Here is a 20,227-nt window from a genome sequence, read left to right as displayed (position 1 = left end):
ACTGACTGCCTTGATGGCTCCAAATCCTGTCTCAGAAGAGCTGGTACTGCACTTCTTTTTCATGCTTGTCCCCAAAAGATGGCAGGCAGCTGGAAAAATAGCTTCAGCCTACATTGGGGCTGGGATTAAGGACACATTAATGGGTAGTGGAAATACAGTGTTCCTTCATCAGGGAAGCACTGCTACTCGTCCAGCACCTTCTGTGATTCCAGCTAATAATCAACATCTGTCTGCCCAAAATGCTGATGTGTGCCTTGAACAGGAGTTGGCTGCATGAGTCTTGGCAGGAGTCTGTCCACAACTCATGAGTCTCTGGTGGGAAGCAGTGAAATGTGAAGAGCTACAGGGACTCTACAGGCATCATTAGGAGGTTTTTTGGGGCTAGTTTCTTTTCCTCCTACCCAGTCCGTCTTATCAGCAGAGAGTAAAATCCCAGGGCATCATGTGTATAGTCCAGGAGCTGAAGTGGGAAGATACAGGAGAGAAATTTTACTTTAAGCTATCTTAAAATGTTGAACAGCATTGCTGAAATATAGTTGCCTGAAAGTGAAGAATAAGGAGTGGAAAGAATAAGATGGAGGTGCTGCTGGAAGAGTGGACTTAATCTAGGGAAACCTTGGGTTTTTCTGTGCGTTATGCTGTCAACTTTTAAATGGCCAGAGAAGGTATGTCTGCTTGCTGTCTGGATTTTGACCTTTTTCAGGTGGAAGTGTTTTAATGTGCTCTGTCTGCTCTGAAATGATGTGGCATAGCTGGTATCTCTGGGCAGCCATGAGCACCTCCAGTCTGCAGGCAAGCTGTTCTTAATGCCAGGTGAAAAAATATTTTCCATGGGGTAAAGTATTCATGAATCGAATATTTTAATTCTCGTTATTTTAATACCTTTTTTTTTTTTGTATATGGTAAATTGCAACATTGATTTACAATTTTTCATTAAATAGTATGAAAGCTTTTTTGCCCTAAATAACTGTGAGATGTCATGTCTGCTGCTGTTCAATTTAGTGTTGAATGTATTGCATTGACTGGCTCAACAGATAATCTGCAGGACTCTTCAATCTTGCTTTACTAGGTTACTTTATTAGAATCACAGAACAGGCTTAGAAGGGACACTCAGCATCATCCAGTTCCACCTCCTGCCATGGGCAGGACACCTCCCACTAGACCTGGTTGCTCAGAGCCCCATCCAGCCTGGTCTTGAAAACTTCCAGGGATGGGGCAGCCCCAGCTTTCCTGGACAACCTATGCCAGGGTTTCACCACCTTCACAGGACTTTTTTCCCAATATTCCACCTACTAATCTCTGTCAGTGGAAAGCCATTTGCTCTGGTCCTGTCATTCCAGGCCCTTGCTCAAAGATCCTCTCCAACTCTTTTGGAGCTCCTTTAGGCACTGGCAGGGGCTCTAAGCTCTTCCTGGAGCCTTCTCCAGGCTGAAGAATGCTATTTCTCTTGGCTTTTTCTCATGTTTTCCTCTTGTTTTTTTCTCATGGCAGAGCTGCTCCAGCTCTCAGAGCATCTTCTGCTGACGGTGCTTGAACTGTGAGCTGAGCGTGGACTTCCATGAGTCCATCTGGCCAGCTGCCTCGCGTAGTGTGTTTCTTATGTCTCTGTTAAAAAGGAGTTTGCAGATCAGGCTGTATGGTCTCGTCTCAGGTGTTAGGTGAAACCATGGATGAGAACCAACTGGCAACTCCTGGACTGCCATAGCATATGTTTCTATAAAACAGATGTACAAACATAGAACACTCTTGCCTGCCTCAAAACTTCATGCAAAATGCATTTATTTTGAAATACAGCAATAAGGTAGCTCAGTCAGTTAAGCTGCATGGAAATCTGTAAACCTTGAAGGTGCAGAGTTGGTACAGGTAGAAAATCTGCCAGCCTGTGCTTCTGTGCTTCTGCCAGGCACGAGGGTGTGATTGTCCTTGTGGACAGGCAGGCAGAGGAACTCCTGCTCCTGGAGAGGTGTTTCTCTCTTTGTGCTTCATACAGAAGGTGGCAAAATGGTGACATCAGGATGGATAGCTGGGTTACCTATCCCTACCCAAATCTGAATCCCAGGAGTAGTATCTCTTGTTGGCTGTTCTACTAATGAGTCTTTTTGGACTCCTCCTTTCAGGAAGGCACTATCTAGCTGGCCAGTTGATTGCTGCCAATACTGCCAATGCCAAGTGCATTTATTTTCATCTGAGATCTATACATGCTACAAGTAAGGTATTTTTTGTGAAGAAAATCTCATTTTCCTTACAGGGGGCCTCCAAAGGAGGATGTGCACAGAATTCCTTATCCTTCCTGTGTGGAGCTCTGCTGCAGAAAACCATCAGTCTCTTTTTTTCAGCCCTTGCGTCTCTGGTTTTTCTTTCAGGAGCCTGGTTTTTCCAGCACCAGTTGTGTTGTATGCTCAGGCAGGACACCATCAGCTCCTGTACAAGAGAAGGACAAAAGCAATTGTATGGTGGTTTTCTGTAGTCTGGGAACACCTTCTTAAAACCCTCTGGGCAGGCTGAAAGTTACCTGGAATTCTCTAAAAACAGTCCCTATTTTCTGTTTCTCTGTTACATTTGTAACCACAAAAGAAACTACTTGTTTTGGAAAGAGATTGATAACTTCACATATTTTTTCAGATGGCCTTGAAAGGCAAGTGCCCTATGTATTCTGTATGGCTTCTCCACTTACTGATGTCTGTCACATCTCCTTTGTCCTGTGTGGGTGTTGGTCTCTTCTCTCAGGGAATAAGTGATAGGACAAGAGAAAACAGGATCAAGATGTGCCACAGGAGATTTAAATTTGATATCAGGGAAACTTTTTTCCCCAAAAGTTGTCCAGCACCAGCACAGGCTGCCCAGGGCAATGGTGGAGGCTCCATTGCTGGAGGGGTTTAACAGATGTGGCACTTGGGGACTTGGGTTAGCGGTGGCCTTGGCAGAACTGGGGGAACAGTTGGACTTGAGGATCATGGAGAGCTTTTCCCACTTTAATGATTCTGTGATTCTATATCTGTTTGGAGTACTGACTTGGGCAGCTAAAAACTCTTGAAACTGCAGCATCTTCTCATTTAATTCCTTGGTGAGTTTAAGCACGTTCAACCATGTTCCTGCTGCACATTTTTACCATCTACCTGATTTTGTTCTAACATCTCACCTTTGGATTTCATATTCCTCATCTACCAGATGGACCCCTCCTTTCACAGATCACCTTTCTTGGACTTTGAACACTGATACAAGGCAAGTGCAGGTCTACAACCTGTGGCAGCACTCTTTACCTTTGCCTCCAAGTGTGCCTTTAACAGCCTTTTCCCCTGAGCTAGCAGGAAATGTTCTCATGCTGGAGTAAGTGGAGGGCCCTGGCTGGCTTGGCTCAGTGTTTTTATAGTGATAACTTTGTCAATAATGCATAGTGTGACAACAGAAAGTAGTTTGGCTACCCTATTGTCCATTGAGGAGGCTTGCTAAATTGGGGTAGGATTTGTCCTGGGTGATAATTCCAAGATGATGTCAGCTCTGCTGGGAATATTAAGGGCCAAAGAGGGAAGCTTTAATCCTCCCTGATGTTAGCCAGATATCAGGTGCTGGAGTGTGTGGGTTCGCTCTGTGCAGAAAAGCTTCCAGCCTTAATGAAAAGTGTTGCTGCCTTGAGCAAGTTTGTCTAGCTGAGGAGTGCTGGAGTTGAGGAACATTTTTCATGCTCTTTGGCTGAGCATCTTGAAACTTGTGCCTCAGCTGTGATTTTCAGCATAAGATAAACAAGCAAAATAGACACCAGTGATCATTCTCTACCTGCCAAAACAAATGAGTCCCAAAACGTTTCATCATTTTCATTACAAGCCTGTCCAGAACAGGCTGCCCAGGGCAGTAGTAGAGTCCCTGTCCCAGGAGAGATTTAAAAGCTGTGTGGATATTGCATTTGGGAACAAGGTTAGGTGGTGGGGTTTGCAGTGCTGTGGGAATGGCCTGGAGTTGATCATGTTAGTGATCTTTTCTGACCGAAATGATTCTGTGAAATACCTTCTTCCCTGACAAAACCACTGTGAAACAAGTGTGAGTTTAGTTTGACCTAATGTCCCTCACTTTAATTTTGGTGCTAGTGTAGTTAGTGCAAGTAGAGCAAATTAGAGGCTCTGAATCTGAATCACACAAGCAGTCACTGGAACAGAGGAGAGGAGGAGGAGCATGAAGTTTCCAAGGGTGATTTTTAATGGCTTGGCTAGGACAAATGCTTCTAGCCTAAGATTGCTCCCAGTGATTGGAAGCCAGAAGGAGAAGTGGACAAAGGATGGAGATGACCAGCTCCTCATGCTGCTGAGTGTTTGCAGGGAAGAAAAGAGGCTCCAAGTACCCTGCAAATGCCATTCCTGACTTTGGTAATTCACGGGGTGCATGGCCATGGTCTGCCAGATGATTGCATGTGTGCATGTACAAGGCAGAGGAATTTCAATGCTCCCTCAAAGCAAATGAAGTTCTGATCTTATTCCCAGATTCACCATAAACAGGCTAGAGAATTATGGGATAGAGTTATGAATAAAGGTTTATATTTGTTTTATTAATTTTTTTTAAGACTTCAGTCCTACGATCTTTGGTTGGAGGAGCCAAACTTCACCTTCCTTTTCTCCAAGTATTTTCTCCATCCAGCTAACTATAAAATGTTGAGAGTCTCTGTGAGAAGAATTTAGAAGGAAACTTTGGGGAATATGACATTAATTAGGGAGAATACCAAAAATAATATTAGCACCTACTGAATAGAAATTTCACCAAACCATTTATTTAGAGATGGTGTGTATTTGGACAGCACTCTCGCGCCCTTGGTTGGTCTTGATGATCCTTGTGGGCCCCTTCCAGCTCAGGATATCCTATGATTTGCATTGGATTCTTCGCATCTAGCTTGAAATTATTTTAAAATCTGGCATGTGGCTTGTGCGTGGGATTTCAGCTTCTTCTGAGCATCCCCTGGTAGGATACCTTTTCCCAGCCCTGTGTGATGGTGTGACCCCTCTGTGGATGTGAGCGTGATCTTCCTGCCCTGCGTGCCCCATGGGTGCTGCTGGGTGGGTGCAGTGAGTAATGGGCAGCAAAAGAGAATTAGCTCTCACTTCTGAGTGCTCAGGATGGAGCATAAGAAATGAATGGAGTTCCCCAGTTTTCCAGTCCAGCCTCCCTGTTTCCACATGAATCCAGGCTGATGCAGGAGTGTGGATGAAATCCCAGGCACAAGCTCTCAGCAGCCCTTGAATGTGCCTGGAAAAGAAGATGTGTTATCCCTCTTGCCTCTGTGCACCTCTCCTCTGGCATCCCATGCTCTGGATTAATTCTTGTGCGCCTTTAGCACAAGGGCTGGGATCTTGTCCTTACCTGTGTCTGGGAGGATGGGAATCATGATTGCATCTGGCACTTTAGGCTCCCAGAGTGACACAGGTGGCTGTGATTTAGATGGGTACTAATAGGGGAATTTAGCCTCCCAGCATATCTGAACACTCCAGAACCCTTTGGGCAGCCTCTAATGAAGCCTTCCCAGCCAAGGAAATCATGTGCAAAGTAGGAAAGGTGCTGGGGAGCGGATGAGGGGGCTCATCTCCAAGACATAGAAGGTTTGTTCAGTCTTAGCTGTTATATTTGCACAGGGAAAAATACAAACAAAGGCTGTGCTGGTCTTTATCTGGCGAATTTCACTCTGGAGTTCCTGACAGGTGACCCCAGGGTCCAGCTGCATTCTCTCAGTGCTTATTTTTCACATTATGATCCAAATTGACGTTCAGTGCTTGAATGTACAATAAGTTCATTGCAGCTAAACCCTGCAGCTCAGGGATTTCCTGCTGGTAAGTGTTGGAAAAATCAGGATTCCTAGTGGTATCGGGCTGAAGACGTTTACAGATAAAATTCAAGTTAGCAAGTTATGCCAAAATATTTTTGGAGCCAAAGTGAAACTGTATTTTTAGTCCACTGCAGTGGTGCCTTATCCTTCCTTGTCTTATCCTACCTCTTCCTGCCTGAGACTGGAGGTGGAGGCACCAGCCATGGATGGCTCCTGAAGAGTGTTTTGGTGCTGCTCTCAAGGGGAACTCATTAAATTGAAGCAGATGAATCCAGAGTCCTATGGCTAAGCACATTTCTCGACTGTGTTTTTCCAACTTTGTTTCCTCTTGTCCCTCTTTCTAATAAGCATGAGAAAAATCTGCACAGCATCTTACCCAATCACTATGTGATCACTCTGATAAATGCCACAAACAGATAAGACCTCAAATATCCCAATTCCCTCCAGGAGTGGGACATATCTTCCATTCTTTCCATGTCTATAAGAGTGTTGCCACACATTGGGGTTACTACTTGCGCTCTTGACCTGCTGGTTCATAAGCTGTCATGATGAGGTGTGAGTTTGGCCTGGGACTGGTCCATGCCCATCTGGCACATGGACAGGAGCTTTTCTGCTTCCACCCTCTCCCCTTGATAGAGCTGATAACTTATAAAAACAGATGCAGCTCTCTTCATGCAGTGGATCTCAGCTGGAATTTTAAGCTGGTTTCTAACAAGATGAAGGTAAAACATTCATTGCTGTGTCCCAAACAGGAAATATGAAGTGGCTCTGTGTGGGGCTGAGGGGTGGGAGAGGAGCCAAGAGGTTCTCCAGCACAGGTGAGGCCAGAGTCAGAGGAACTGCCATAAAAAAAAAAAAAAAAAAAGAGATGCATCTCCTGCAAAGTGCTAACAAGATCCAAAGAGAACAAGAAAGGTCTCATTTCTACTCATCCACCACCATGTGATGAGAAGGAATGCATGACCACACAGAATATGTGCAGTTGGGGTATTTTAGGAAAAAATCAGAACTGTAGGAGTAGGGAATATTAGAAAAGATGACCCAAAGAGACTGTAATCCCTGCTACTGGAGAGTGTGAGAACAAAGACATGGAATCATAGAATGGTTTGGTTTGGAAGGGACCTTAAAGCTTATCTCATTCTACCCCCGTGCCATAGGCAAGGACACCTTCCACTAGACCAGGTTGTTTCAAGCCCTGTCCAATCTGGCTTTGAACATTTCCAGGGATGGAGCAGCCACAGCTTCTCTATTCAACCTGTGCCAGGGCCAGGGAATAGTTTATGATAATAGAATCAGACTAAACAAGACTGGAAGGACCAGCTTTGAAGATTGATCTGAGGTTGTCTGAGTTTTTTTGTCAAGAGTGTTTCAAGTATCTCCAAAGCTGGAGGTTCCCTAAGCCAGACCCCTGTTCCACTGTTTGACCACCTTCATGGGGAGAGGTTTCCTAATTGGATTTTCTTCTCTTCTAACTTGGCCTGTTAACTCTTTTCCTATCACTGAGCACCTCCCAAGAGAGCTTGTCCCTCTCTCATCTCTACACCATCCCAGAGCTGCAGACAGTAATAAAGTCTCTCCTTGCCTGAGCCTCTCTCTGTGTGCCCTGAGCTCCAGTTCCAACCAGCTCTCACCATTTACCTGCTACTGGGGAGCCCAAACTGGTCCCAGTGCCTTGTTTGACAGGTGTCAAATGGAGAGAAAGAATCACTTCCCTGATCCTGCTGGCTCCACTCTTGCCACCATCACCCACAACATGGTTTGTCTTCATTGTTCCAGGTTCTTTCCCCAAAAGCTGTTCTCCAGCCCAGAAGACTCCAGGCTGTAGACACCCTGAGAGATGTCCCATCCTGTCTCAGCAACTGAGGGTAGTCTACTCAGGCTCCTGAACTCCTTTCCAGCTCCATGTTTTTGTTCATCCAAGTCATATGTATCCTTAATTCCCAAAGAATTAAATTTAAAAAAACTTGGGAAAAGGTTCCCGTTCCTTCTTCCCTCTGTGGTTTTTAAATTTTACACATCTTAAACCCAAGTAATTTGCTTGTCACTGGAAGTGTAGCATCCTGTATGGCTCCTGTGAGAGGAACACGTGATAAAAGCAGGATTATCACTTGCAGGAGCAGCACAAGAACAAACCTGGTAACATACCCTTCTGCAGCATAGGACCTGCATGGAGCATGGGCCAGGAGCTCTTAAACACCAGACATGGAAATAATTCCTTCCTGCAGGCTCCTGCCTGTGGCTTTTGGTAGCTTTTTGTTGTGACAAATGACAAACTCCTTCTGGTACAAACATCCCAGACAGTCATGGGAAGTGGTGCAAAGTCCCCCTGGCAGCCAGTAACCAGTGGTATTCCCCAGTAATCAGTGCTGGCATTAGTGAATATCTTCACTGATCACCTGGATGAAGTTTGCTCCCAGAAAGCTTGTGGGTGGCAGCAGACTGAGGTAGGGAAGTGGCCAATGGACTGGAGATCAAGGCTGCTACTCAGAAGAGGGCCCTGAGCAGGCTTGAGAAATAGGCTGACAGGTGCTTGACCAAGTTCAACCAGGGCACATGTGAGTTCTGGATTGAACAATCCCATGCAGGATGGGCATCCCAACCTTGGATCACAGCTCTGCAGGCAGGGAAGGACAAGGCTCTGCCCCTGTCATCTCATGTGAATAACTGAGCATTGCAAACTCTTTCTCCCACAGAAAGGGTTGCAGTTCATCAGGTGGAAGTTTGAAGGTTTTCCTGAATAAAATACAAAGGAATGTCCCATGAGGAACTACTGTACAGCCAAGGAGAATGGACCTTTCCCCAGCTGCTCAACACATCCTGTAGCTTTTCCCAAGAACTGCATCTTCCAACCCTTGTCTTTCCACCCAGAAGACCCACAAAATTATGGACTTAGCAAGTGGAGGAGGAAGCTCTTCACCCAACATGTTGGTCTTTGCCTTTCATCATTCCTCTAAAATGGTGAATCACAGAACTATTGAGCTTGTTTAGAGGGCTTTTAAGCCCTCTAAGATCATCAAGTCCAACTAATCCCCAACAAACGACCAAGGCCACCATTAACCTTGGTCCCCAAGTGACACATCCAGGGATGGGGACTCTACCACTGCCCTGGGCAGCCCTTGACAGGGCCGGACAAACTTTCCAGGGAAAGAACTTTCCCAATATCCAACCTAAACCTCTCCTGGCACAACTGGAGGCTCTTTTCTCTTGTTCTGTCCCTTGTTCTCTGGGAGACGAGCCTGACCTCCACCTGGCTACACCTTCCTGTCAGGGAGCTGTGGAGAATGAGCCTCCTTTGCTTCAGTTTGAGCCCCACTGTCTCCCTCAGCCCCTCCTGGTGCTGCAGCCTCTTCCCCAGCTCTGTTTCCTTCCTGGGACATGCTCCAGCCCTTTGGTGTCCTTTGGTGTTGGGAGGGGCCCAGAAGTGCCCCCAGGGCTGGAGGTACCTCAGCAGTGCCTGGAACACTGCCCTGGTCCTGCTGCCACACCACTGCTGGTACAGGCCAGGTGCCCTCGGCCTCCTTGCCCACTTGGGCACACCTAGGTTCATTTCCAGCCAGCTCTTAATCAAAATTAAGGAAGAAGACAAAGCTTGGTGGACATTTGCAAGTCCTGCATTTGCATTTGTGCTCTGCCACAATGCTCCCTTGTTAAGTCTCCTGATGCAGAGGAGTCTCCAGGAGTCCTTCTCAGGGGCACCATCAGAGGTGTCAAAGCATGGAAATATTCCAGGGATGTGGGTGCTCACACTCAATCAGCTGAAGAGGGGCAGGGTGTGTTATGTCCATAAACAGAAGCATTTGAGTTGCTACCTTTGGTGGAGACCAGGAAGTTTTTCTCCAGCCTTCACTGCCCTGCTGAGATGCTGATGAGGGGTCGGCTGAAGAAGTCACGTTGCTGAAATGCCCAGATTTCCTTCCCAGGCCAGTCAAAATAAAGAGCTTGGATTCTTTTCTGCATTGGCTCCTGGTGCTGACACCTCTCCTGGGACGGTGCTGGAAGGGCCAATGTGCAAATGCCCTCTGATGACAGGCCCAGTAAACACCTTCTCGGGCTGAAGAAGTGAAAAATGACAGTAATTTCCTGCCCACACCAACCACACAGATATGTTCCCCCATGAAGTTTTATGAGTCTGCAGAGCCTGGAAATATATTAAAGGCAGAAAGGACTAATCAGTGGAGAGGGAAAAACTGATTGAGAGGAAATTAATGGTGTGGAACTCTGTGGAAATTTAGAAACTCCTCTGAAGACGCAGGCCGTGATTGTGACCTGACCCAGAGAGGTGGCAAAACTTCACTCGATCCAAGGTCACAGATTTACAGAGCCCCTTGCAGAGACTCTGACAAACTCAAAGTGGGCAGGAACTGATGCAGAGTGTGGACACAAAGCAGATGGATGTCTGAGCACTGGTGTTTCCCTGCCCTAATGATAGAATGAGTCTATCATAATTATCATGAGTTTCGTGGGGTCTCATGGCATCTCAAGACCACCCCAGTCCCCAGTGCTCCAGAGAGGCTGCCCATGCCCTGCTCATTGGTGAGTCTTTCAGGGAAGGGTAGAGGAGGGGATGTCTCACCCTGTTTCAGGGCACATGCACTTTCAGCCATGTAGTTTCAGGTGTCCTGGTTCCAACCCAGAGGTTGAGGCACATGCAGGGACGTGTCTAATCCTTGCCTCCTTCTTGGACCTTCCATCCTGAGCATCCAAACCTGGTGGTTTTCCAAGGGCTGGATCTCTTTCCAGCTGTTCTAGGCCTCAGGTCCCAGCTCTTCTAGTCTCAGCCACCTCCCAGATCCCTGTGCTTATGCTGCAGTACCAGGAACAGGCAGTCTTGGTTTGGTGGGGACTCGAGGCACCAGCTGCTTGCCATGGGCTAGACAGGGTGGGGTGAAGCAGTGTCCCCTGTGTAAGAGCCCCAGGAGAAACAATCCCTCTGGAGGTGGCTCTGCTGCTCTTCCACTGTGAGGGATTTCATTGATGCTGAGGAGTCCAAGCAGAGGTGCAAGGGAGAACCCAAATGGGAAGAACCAGTCAAAATGGAATTAAAAAAGAGAAATACTCTAATTTTTGTATAGGTTGTGGTCAACCTATTGCCTTCAACTTGCCAAATTCTGAAAAATATGGTAATTGCACTGAGTGTGATCACACAACTTTTGTGAAACATTGAGTGGCTGACTCTTAGAAAAAAACACCTTTCTTCTTTAATGCATCATTTGAAAATTGCAGAAAGAAAAAGAATGCTTTTGAAGGATCCAGTTTCAGCTATGGGGAGACAATAGGCATGATCTAGTTGAAGGTGTCTCTGTTCATTGCAAGGGGGTTCAACTAGGTGACCTTTAAAGGTCTCTTGCGACCCAAATCTTTGATTCTGGGGTTTTCCAAACTGAGAGCAACCTTGGCTTTTTGCAATTCCACTGCAAGTTTTCTATAAGAACTCATTAATGACCTGGTTGTTAACATTATTGTGGTTTTTTTTGTGAGAAACATCCCTCTATCACAACTACCTTTTTCCTCAAGGATCTTCAACTGCTTTTGAGACAAAGGCAGGTTTATTATCTCTGCTTTAGAGATGGAGAAAACAAGATGTATAAATGGGATTGGCCTGGTGTGATGGAGTTTTTTACATCTGGACTAATTGCTCCCTTTATTGTTTTTGGAGAGAAATAGACACTCCTACTCATTACTTCCTAATACAGATGATTAAAATAGGTCAGGTGAGCAGCTTAAACATATTTATGCAGTATTTGTGATGGGCATCTACACGGAGAGGACAGGGGGAGTAGAGACAGCCTCTCTAGGATAATTTTTTCTCTTTAACCACCCATGCAAGATACTTCTATCTAAACAGTCACAGGCTCTTTCCTGTCCTAGTATATGATGATGGATAGATAACCTTTCTCTATAAAAATATACATAATTAAGGGTAAATTTTTCATTGTCATCTCCGGCTTGTGTTGAGCAATTTATTTTCCTTTTTTTTCCCCATGGAATATTGTTGTGGGTGAAGAGATCTGATCTGTGTCATAATATTCTTGGATGGTTTTTTTGAGTAATGACACTGTTATTGTACAACCTCCACCAGGAACAATTTGAAAAGTGTTGTGAACTTTTGAAAATGACCTGACAACACCTCTCCAACCAGAGTGGTTTTACAGGGGTCTGTTCCAGTCCCACAGGGCTTGGAATGAGGGAGGGGAAAAAAGGGCATCAGAGGTCTGTGCAAGCTGCCCTTCAAGTTTGTGGTGTTGGCAAAGGTGCCTTGTGTCTGCTGTGCAACACCCATGGTGGATGCATCATTCTCTCTGGGGCATGAAAAGCTCCAGGTGCTCAGTGTTTTTTGAAATAGCCTAAACACAGAGTGACAAGGTCACCTTTAGGATTTTCTCAGAAGGTTTATCTTCACCCATGACCATCCACTCTGTGAACACAGAGCCAGCAGACTCGTGCCCAGAAGCTGCAGAGACCTTGTGGATAAGAAGAAAAACACATGACTGTAGATGCTGTTGCCTCCCTTGTGGGCACACAGTTCCCCTGGGCCACCAAGACTTTGCTTTGGTCCATTTTCTCCCAAATTGCTTGTAATAAGATACAATAATAATAAGGTCCAATCACCATGAATTTAGGTGAGACCTGAATGCAAGCTGCTGCTATAACAACTGAGGTCTTCATGAAGTAGCACGGGCTGGTCTGGTGTATCCAGGAGTTATGGTGTGATTATTACTTGCCAGGATTCTTAGAAATTAATTTCTTCCTCCTTGTGGGGTGTGGGTCCCCTGAGGGGCGGAATGGAGAAGGTGGATGTTCAGAACCAGGCTTCAACTGGCTGAAAAACAATTGTCTGCCAAGATTTACTCCACAGTCCCATGGCAGAAAGGGTTAATGTGGGCTAATCCTGTGCCATCCTGCCAGGAGTAACAGCAACAAGAGAAACTGGCTGTGGAGTCAGGGTCAGATGGGGTGAGACCCTCTTGTTAAGGTGCTTTGATGGTCACCAAAGGATTTAAAGAGAGGTTTTGCTGTTTGGGTGGAACGAGGAGACTGCAAGGGAGGGGGAGAGCGGGTTCATGGTTGTCGCAGACATCTTTCATGAAAAATCCTTTCTTAGGATTTTTCCTTGTGACAAGCTGCAGTTTCAGCAACCAAAGTAAACAATGGTTATCTGCTGCTGTGGAATGCAACAGGTAGACCCATGATTGGTCTCCTGTGGGTGTTTGGATTTCTTGACCACTCATGGCAGAGCTGGCTCTTGCTCTGTCTGAGACACAGATCTTTGTTATTCATTCTTTTCTATTCTTAGCTTAGCTAGCTTCTGAAGAAACCTTTTCCTTGCTATTGCTTTTTAGTATAGTCTTAATGTAACATATTTCATAAAATAATAAATCAAGCCTTCTGATCATGGAGTCAACATTCTCGTCTCTTCTTCATCCTGAAAACCCTTGTGACCACAGTCACACATGGTCAGCTGGCGTGGAGGAACCTTCAGAGGTGTGGTGGGACCCGGAGTGGCAGGAGCACTGATACCAGCACCCTGCAGATACCAGTGGTGTGAGGATGGATGGATTCTCTGTCTGTAACAAAGCAGTGGTGGGAGGCATCAGCTGGGGAGCCGTGCTGGGCCTTCTGCCAACACTGTGTGCCGCAGCTCTGGGCCCTGGGGTACTCAGCCTCCTTCCTCTGGTGCCAGGGGATGCTGAGGGTCTGTCAGTGTGCAGTTAGCAGGATCTGGTCACCCTTCTCACTTCACCTGCTCTAAGTGGCCTCTCTCCTGAGTGTGACAGGGAGTGGGGCCTCAGCCAGGCTCTGTGGCCAAATGCCAGGCCCTGCTGACACAGCAAGCTGATACAGCCACAATGAGGGGAAAAGGCTGCCTGATTAATTACAGTGGGTTACACAGGAGGAACCAAGGACAGGGGCAAAGCAAGGCATCTGGGCTGGCAGATTAGATGATTGGAAATCTCCCCAAATTGCCTGAATCCTCTTAACCATGTTTTAACCATAGGAGCCCCATGCTGGCATCCACCTCCCAGGAACCTCTGTCCATGATATCCCTCCATCCAGTGAGACTAAAAATTGGGCCTCAAGGGAGACATCAAGTTTACCTGGACTCCCAGAGATGCGTGACCAATACTCCCTTTCTCCCTGCTGAACAAAATTATGTGCAGCTGAGATGTCCTCACTGCATTCCCTTGAGATGAGCCCTTCTGCCTTTGTGGTACCAGGCTCCTCTGCAAGCAGTAAAGTTGACTTGAACCATTATTAAAATAATACAGAGACCCCAGAGATCTTTAACCAGGAGATCTTTAACAATTACTGCCTCTAAGACTGTTGCTACTTGACTTGAACCAGGGTTTGTCCTGCTCTCTAAGTGCTGGAGCAGACCTCAAGTCTGTTCCCACAGGGCTGTGAGTGCCATGTGACTTAATTTTCCTTGATATTTTTCTAATCATGTCAAGGGTTTCCTTCGAAATGTTATATAGCTGAGAAAGAGTTTATTATTTGCTGTCAGGGGGAAAATAACACCAAGCCATCTCTGAAGCCATCTATAACATATCTGTGTAATGTGAAGGTTAAAATAAATCAGTAAAAAAGCTATTCTCTTGAGGGCAATATACTGTAAAATATTTCATCAGAAGGCCTGGATATTATTGCACTTGCAATTAATCTTCTTGGTTATAGCACAGCTTGTTTTCTCCTGCCACATTATCTTTCTCTGTTTTCAGCAGCCACTAGATGTCAGGGGGAAATTCTTTTGGCAATGTTTTTGAGAAAATTCCTGTCTAAGTTGGAAGCTGTTGAGTTTTTTCATTCATTTGAGGTCCAAAAATAAATGCCTGATATGGTTGGAAATGCCTTGGTATCTCATCTGTGCCCCAGCTTCTCCCCTTAGTTTGAAACCATGGATCACTGCATGCAGCTGAAGAGGCCTGGCTCTGGCAAAATGATAACCACAGCACTGACCATCTTTCACCCACTGCATGCAAGTCATGGATATTCTATTATTACCACTCCTGAATTTTGCCTAGGTTTAAACTCTGGCTTTTGGAGCATTTGTAACCCTTCTGTTATCAGATCATCACATTGCAAGTATTCTGTGATTTGATTTTTATGACTGGAGTGAGTAATTTTTGTTTGTAAGATGAGTGGTGGGGACAAATCCTGCATAACAAATATATGCTTGCAAGGAGCCATGGCTCCAAATGGACTTTGGGAGGCAGTGCTTGGGGAAGGTGATGGGAGAAGACACTTTGTGGGTGGTTCTTGCATGCAGGGAGACCAGCTTGGTGCAGATGTTACTCTCCTATCATGTGCACCATCAGCATGAACCTCCTCCCCAGGAAAGGTCAGGCTCTTTCACAGAAAGAATCCAACAGGAAGGTGCCAGAGACCCACACATCACTCCCTGTCTCCAAGAGTCATTGCGACACTTTTTATTTTTTCACAGAGAGGAAAGGGGGAACAAATGCAAATCGGGAGTCCCACAAAACAGAAACACTACTGAAATGTTTTCTTCTAAGTTCTCCTCCTCAGCTGTGCAATTCCTGATTCTTGAGCAAGAGCTGCCTGCTGGGAACAGCTCTGCCCCTCAAAGCAGTGACCTGCTGGAGAGGGCCAGCTCTCTTGTGCAGGGTCCTTGTTAAGGGAAGAGAATGCTTAAAGGTAAAAGGTTAATGCAGGAGGACAGAGAGAGGGTCTCTGACGTTTGAAGATGACATAAATGTTCCTGCCTTTCATGTCCCCTGGCAGCCCTCCCTGCCCTTTGAATGCTTTTGCTTTTTAGCCCAGCCTGCTGCAAGTTTGATGTGGCTTTTCCCCCTGTATTGGAGAACAAGTGGTTTGGGAAATTCGGAAATTTGGTTTCTGCCTGGTTCATGGTGTATTTTCATTCATAAGTTTCCTCCTAATGTGCACGGTTTTTCCATGGGAGACTGACAATTATAGGATCATGGAATAATTTCAGTTGGAAAAGTCCTCTAAGATCATTGAGTCCAACCATTAATGCAGCATTGCCAAGCCCACCACTCACACCACGTCCCAAAGTGCCACATCTACATGGCTTTTAAAACCCCTTCAGGGATGGTGACTCCACCCCTGCCCTGGACAGCCTGTGCCAGGGCTGAACAGCTTCTTTGAAAACTTCTTTGAGACAAGAAGTTTTTCTTAATTTCCAATCTAAACCGCTCCTGGTGCAACATGTGTCTCCTTGCAGGGTATATATTTGAATCAATGCAATATGCAATAGTTTTGCTGTGATGGAGAGAGGCTGCAGCCACAGACATGGTGCTTGGAACCAGAGATGCTTTCTAAATATAAATTATAGGTGTGACCAATGTTTCTTTTGTGCCATGGTGTTGCACCTTGCCCCACCTCAGGCAAGGCTCCTTCATCTAGCTGAAGAGGTTTCAATGTATTCCAAAACTGTAAAATGCTGAAAATTTGGCAGCAAATGAAACAAAATCATTTTTGCTCTTTTCTCTCTTCTTTTTTTACTGATCTTACTGGAATGTTCTCAGCAAGGACAAAATCTCATGTAAGTTTCTTGCAGAAAGACTTTATACCTAATATTACTGAGAACAGGATTTGGTTGCTCACCTCCAGCCTCAGCCTGTTGAACTCAGCCTTTTTCACCATCACAAGCGCTTGTAAATCCTGGTGCTTGGAGGGAGGATGTGTGTAGGTGAACAGATTCTCTGTCCACCAGAGCACTGGTTTTGAAGACCAGATGAACTGTTACTCTGTTTTCCCTTGTGGTATGAGTCTGGGTATTAGACCTATAGAGACTCCTTTTTTGTGGAAGTTATACAGCAGAGCCTGTGCTATTTCATTAATTTGGGCATCTTTGGGATAGAAGAAAACTCAAGATATCTCTTAGTCTAAATGTCTAACCCAAGGACCATGCTGCCAGAAAAACCCACAGCAGAAATGAGTCCAGGCTTTTTCAGTGTTTCACTTCTGCCAACTTAGTGAGTTTCCTTTGGAGCCAACCTCAGTTTGCTTTGCTGCAACTGATGCCATGACAGTCATCACATTCCCTCCATGGGCTCCTTTCCTGTGGGCTGAGGAGATACTACTCCACCAGTCTTTCTTCTTAAGTGGTATTTTCTTCAGTCTCCTATAATTCTTGTTCTCCTGTGACCTTTTCCTCAGCTTGCCCACATGTGACTGCCTTTTTTCACCGTGTTGATGGTGTTTAAAAATGTTATGTCTCACAACATGCCTGAAGAAGAGACAACTGAGAGAGGATCTTACCAATTCTTATGAATATCTTAAGGACTGGTGTCAAGAGGATGGGGTCAGTCTCCCTCCAGTCGTGCCCTGAGACACAACATGGGGCAACAGGCTCACACTGAACTGCAGGATGTTCCATCTGAATATGAGGAAAAAATTCCTCACTGTGTGAGTGACAGGGCACTGGTACAGGCTTCCCAAAGAGGGTGTGGAGTTTGCTCTGAAGATATTCAAAACCATTAGGGACATGACCTTCTCCAGGTGAGCCTGATTTATCAGAGGGATTGGCCTAGATGATTTCCAGAGGTCCCTTCCAACCCCTACCATTTTCACTTCTGTGATTCTGTGATATCTATAGTTGAGTTAAGGTGAAAAAAGAGTGGATAAAGATGACTTGAAAAAAGCCTTCTTTTTCCTAGGACTGATCTACCTCACGTCTATCATTGTTCTTTCTGGACTAAAGTGGCAAAATTTAGTTAAAGAGACTTTTTTTCTTCCCCCCCCCCTTTCTTCCCTTCTTTTTTTGCCCAACCTCAGACAGAAGACAGTGATTGTGTCTGTTAACTGGCTTACATGGCACAGTTTATTTATTCTCCAAACATGAGATGCCTTCCCAGAGAATCAAAGATTTGTCTCACTGCTTGGACTTTCTGAAAACCAAATGAAAACCACAGTTCAGCAGAGGTTGTGACCAAAAAAAAACCCCAAAAAACAAAAACCAAACCAAACCAAAAAAACCCCCCCAAAAAAACCCAAACCAAAACAAAAACCCAAACAAACAAACAAAAAACAAACACAAAAAAACCAAAAGAACTGTTGTTCTGCTGCAGAATTCCTTGACCAGTTGGGATTCTCCTTCAAGAACAAATTTGACCCGGTGAGTAGCTTCGATTTCAGGGCTATGCATATTCTCAGAGTCTGCAGTTTTCCACTTCTACTGCATGATGCAGAGCAGGGAAAATTAAAGTTTCCAATGAGCTCCAAGTCAGCAGCCTGGGCTATATCCTGTAGCTTTCAGCTGATGAGGTATTTGCAAAGGAATGACTCACCTGCAGCAAACACTGTTCAGTTTCCAAAATGCTAATTTATATAATCATTGCTAAAGAAGCTGGGAAACAGGTGTCTCCTTCATCTGTATTGAAAGATGTTAGTGTTAGCATGTCAGCCCAGCAGCAAACAAAAAGGAAGAGCATATCTTGGTCTTAAAGGAAAAAGAGGGGAAAAGTAAGATCTGTGTAGTCAACCATTCCTACAGATTTTGTTTAACACAGTTTATTTAATCCCACTGGCTAAATGCAAGCCTTAGTGACTAGAGCATGCCTGGAGTATCTAAGATACCCCAATGACCCTGAAAATGCAACAAAATGTGTATGAAAGGCTATTGTCCTTCTTCAGTGCCATCTGGAGCTTGGGTCAGGTGCTCTTCGGGCATCACAAATGATTTAATACCTCTGCTGGGCAACAGTGTCCTGCTCCAGGTGAACAGGCCTCCAAGTTCCACAGGCTGACTGTCCTCTGCCATAATGGAAGCACAGGCACCACCATGCATTTGGTGACACCTTCATGAGGGCACTTCATGCTGAAGCTTTCCCATACATAACTTTCATGGCTGCCTCTGCATCTGATGTTATTTCCATTCCCTGCTCCAATGAGGGAGGTATGGATAGGTCTGAAGGACAGATGCTCTCTAATCTCAGTCCTGTCTTTTCTGCAATAGGTAGGCCTTTTCTGCCCAAATTTAGGTTTTTAATGTACTCATTGTCATCTGAGTTCAGCATCCAAATGATTGCTACACTCCATGGGAAGGACCAGACTCACCCTGTCATCATTCATCCAAACAGAGGGAAAACCAGCGGGTCAGATGCTCTGTGCTTCAGACCAGCCTCTTCCTTGCTCTGTAGCAGAATCTAGGCACCCAGTTCAACATCAAGGGTCCCTCTGTCTGCTTGTAGGCATCTAGTGCAAGCTGAGGCTGTAGAGCATTCTCCTTGGTCTCCAGCTTCCAGCATAGGAGAGCATTTGTGTCTTGTAGGTCTGGGGTGATGCCTACTGTCTCTAAGTATTTATAAATGTACAATGCATTGATCTGACTACATTTCCCTTATGATTTCTTTGCTTCTTGTCCTAATATCTTCCATTTATTTCCTGTATTGTCACTTGAATTAGCCCTGATGGAGGAACAAGAGAAAACATTGCTGGACTGCCCCTCGACTTCAGCACGGGCTAACCACAGACTCAGACCTCCATTTTCACTTTTTTTCCATCATTCCCAAGTGGCAAAGGTGAATAAATGGAAGGACTCTTGGCTGTTACTTCGACCCCTGTCAAAGTCTCCTGGAAATAATGTAACCTCTATTTCCTTATCTGTCACATAGCAAAGGTAGTGTGGCTTCACCTGGGGTTTGCAGCAAATGTTTGTACAGTGTTGGGAGATATCTGGATGAAAGGCACTACAGAGTTATTAAATAATCATGTTTGCTGTGCTTTCTCAAGTGGGTCCCCTTAACAATGTAGTGTGCAAGTAGTGTGATTCTAGCACCATATTTGACATTCAACTACCACACTCCGCACATCCCTCTGTAGCTGAATGTCCTCTGTGCAACTTCATGGCACTGGAGGTAGAGCACTTAGGCATGTCTTGTGTCATCAAGAGCACTTGCCTGCTTTTCTCCTTTCCTGAGCTGGTTTTCCCTCAGGAAATCCTCACAGCCCGGTGGAATTTGATCAAGGCAGGACTAAAATAAAGTTCTGTTGAGCTGTACTTCTGGAATTGCACAAGACTCTTCTTTCTGATGCTCTTGAATGCCAGCCTGTAAATTTGCAAGGGCAGAGGACAATACAGTGAGGAGACTTGGATTCTTAGCAATTTTCTTATTGAAGTGATTTCTCTTTCTGGTCTCATTTACTTTCATTACTTTGAAGTTGGCCCTTTAAAGGGAGAGAAACTTGGCGATGTAATTAATTCAATGTACTGCCAGAATCTGTGCTGAGAGAAACTATATGCTACATATACTCTTGGTGATAGCTCTGAGCAATTCAAAACTCCAGCCTAGAAGAAAATGTCCATTTTTTTCCCCCTTTTTTTTTTTTCCTTACAATCAGCACAGGTGGTGATGTTCAAGCCACCACTGTGGTGGTGTTCACAGGGGTCCCAGGAAGAGGGAAGAGACGAGGATCTGACTCCATGTTTCGTAAGGCTTG

This window comes from Molothrus ater, chromosome 2 (genome assembly GCF_012460135.2).
Source record: "Molothrus ater isolate BHLD 08-10-18 breed brown headed cowbird chromosome 2, BPBGC_Mater_1.1, whole genome shotgun sequence".
In the NCBI taxonomy this organism is placed as follows: domain Eukaryota; kingdom Metazoa; phylum Chordata; class Aves; order Passeriformes; family Icteridae; genus Molothrus; species Molothrus ater.
Note: the sequence above shows the minus strand (reverse complement) of the source record.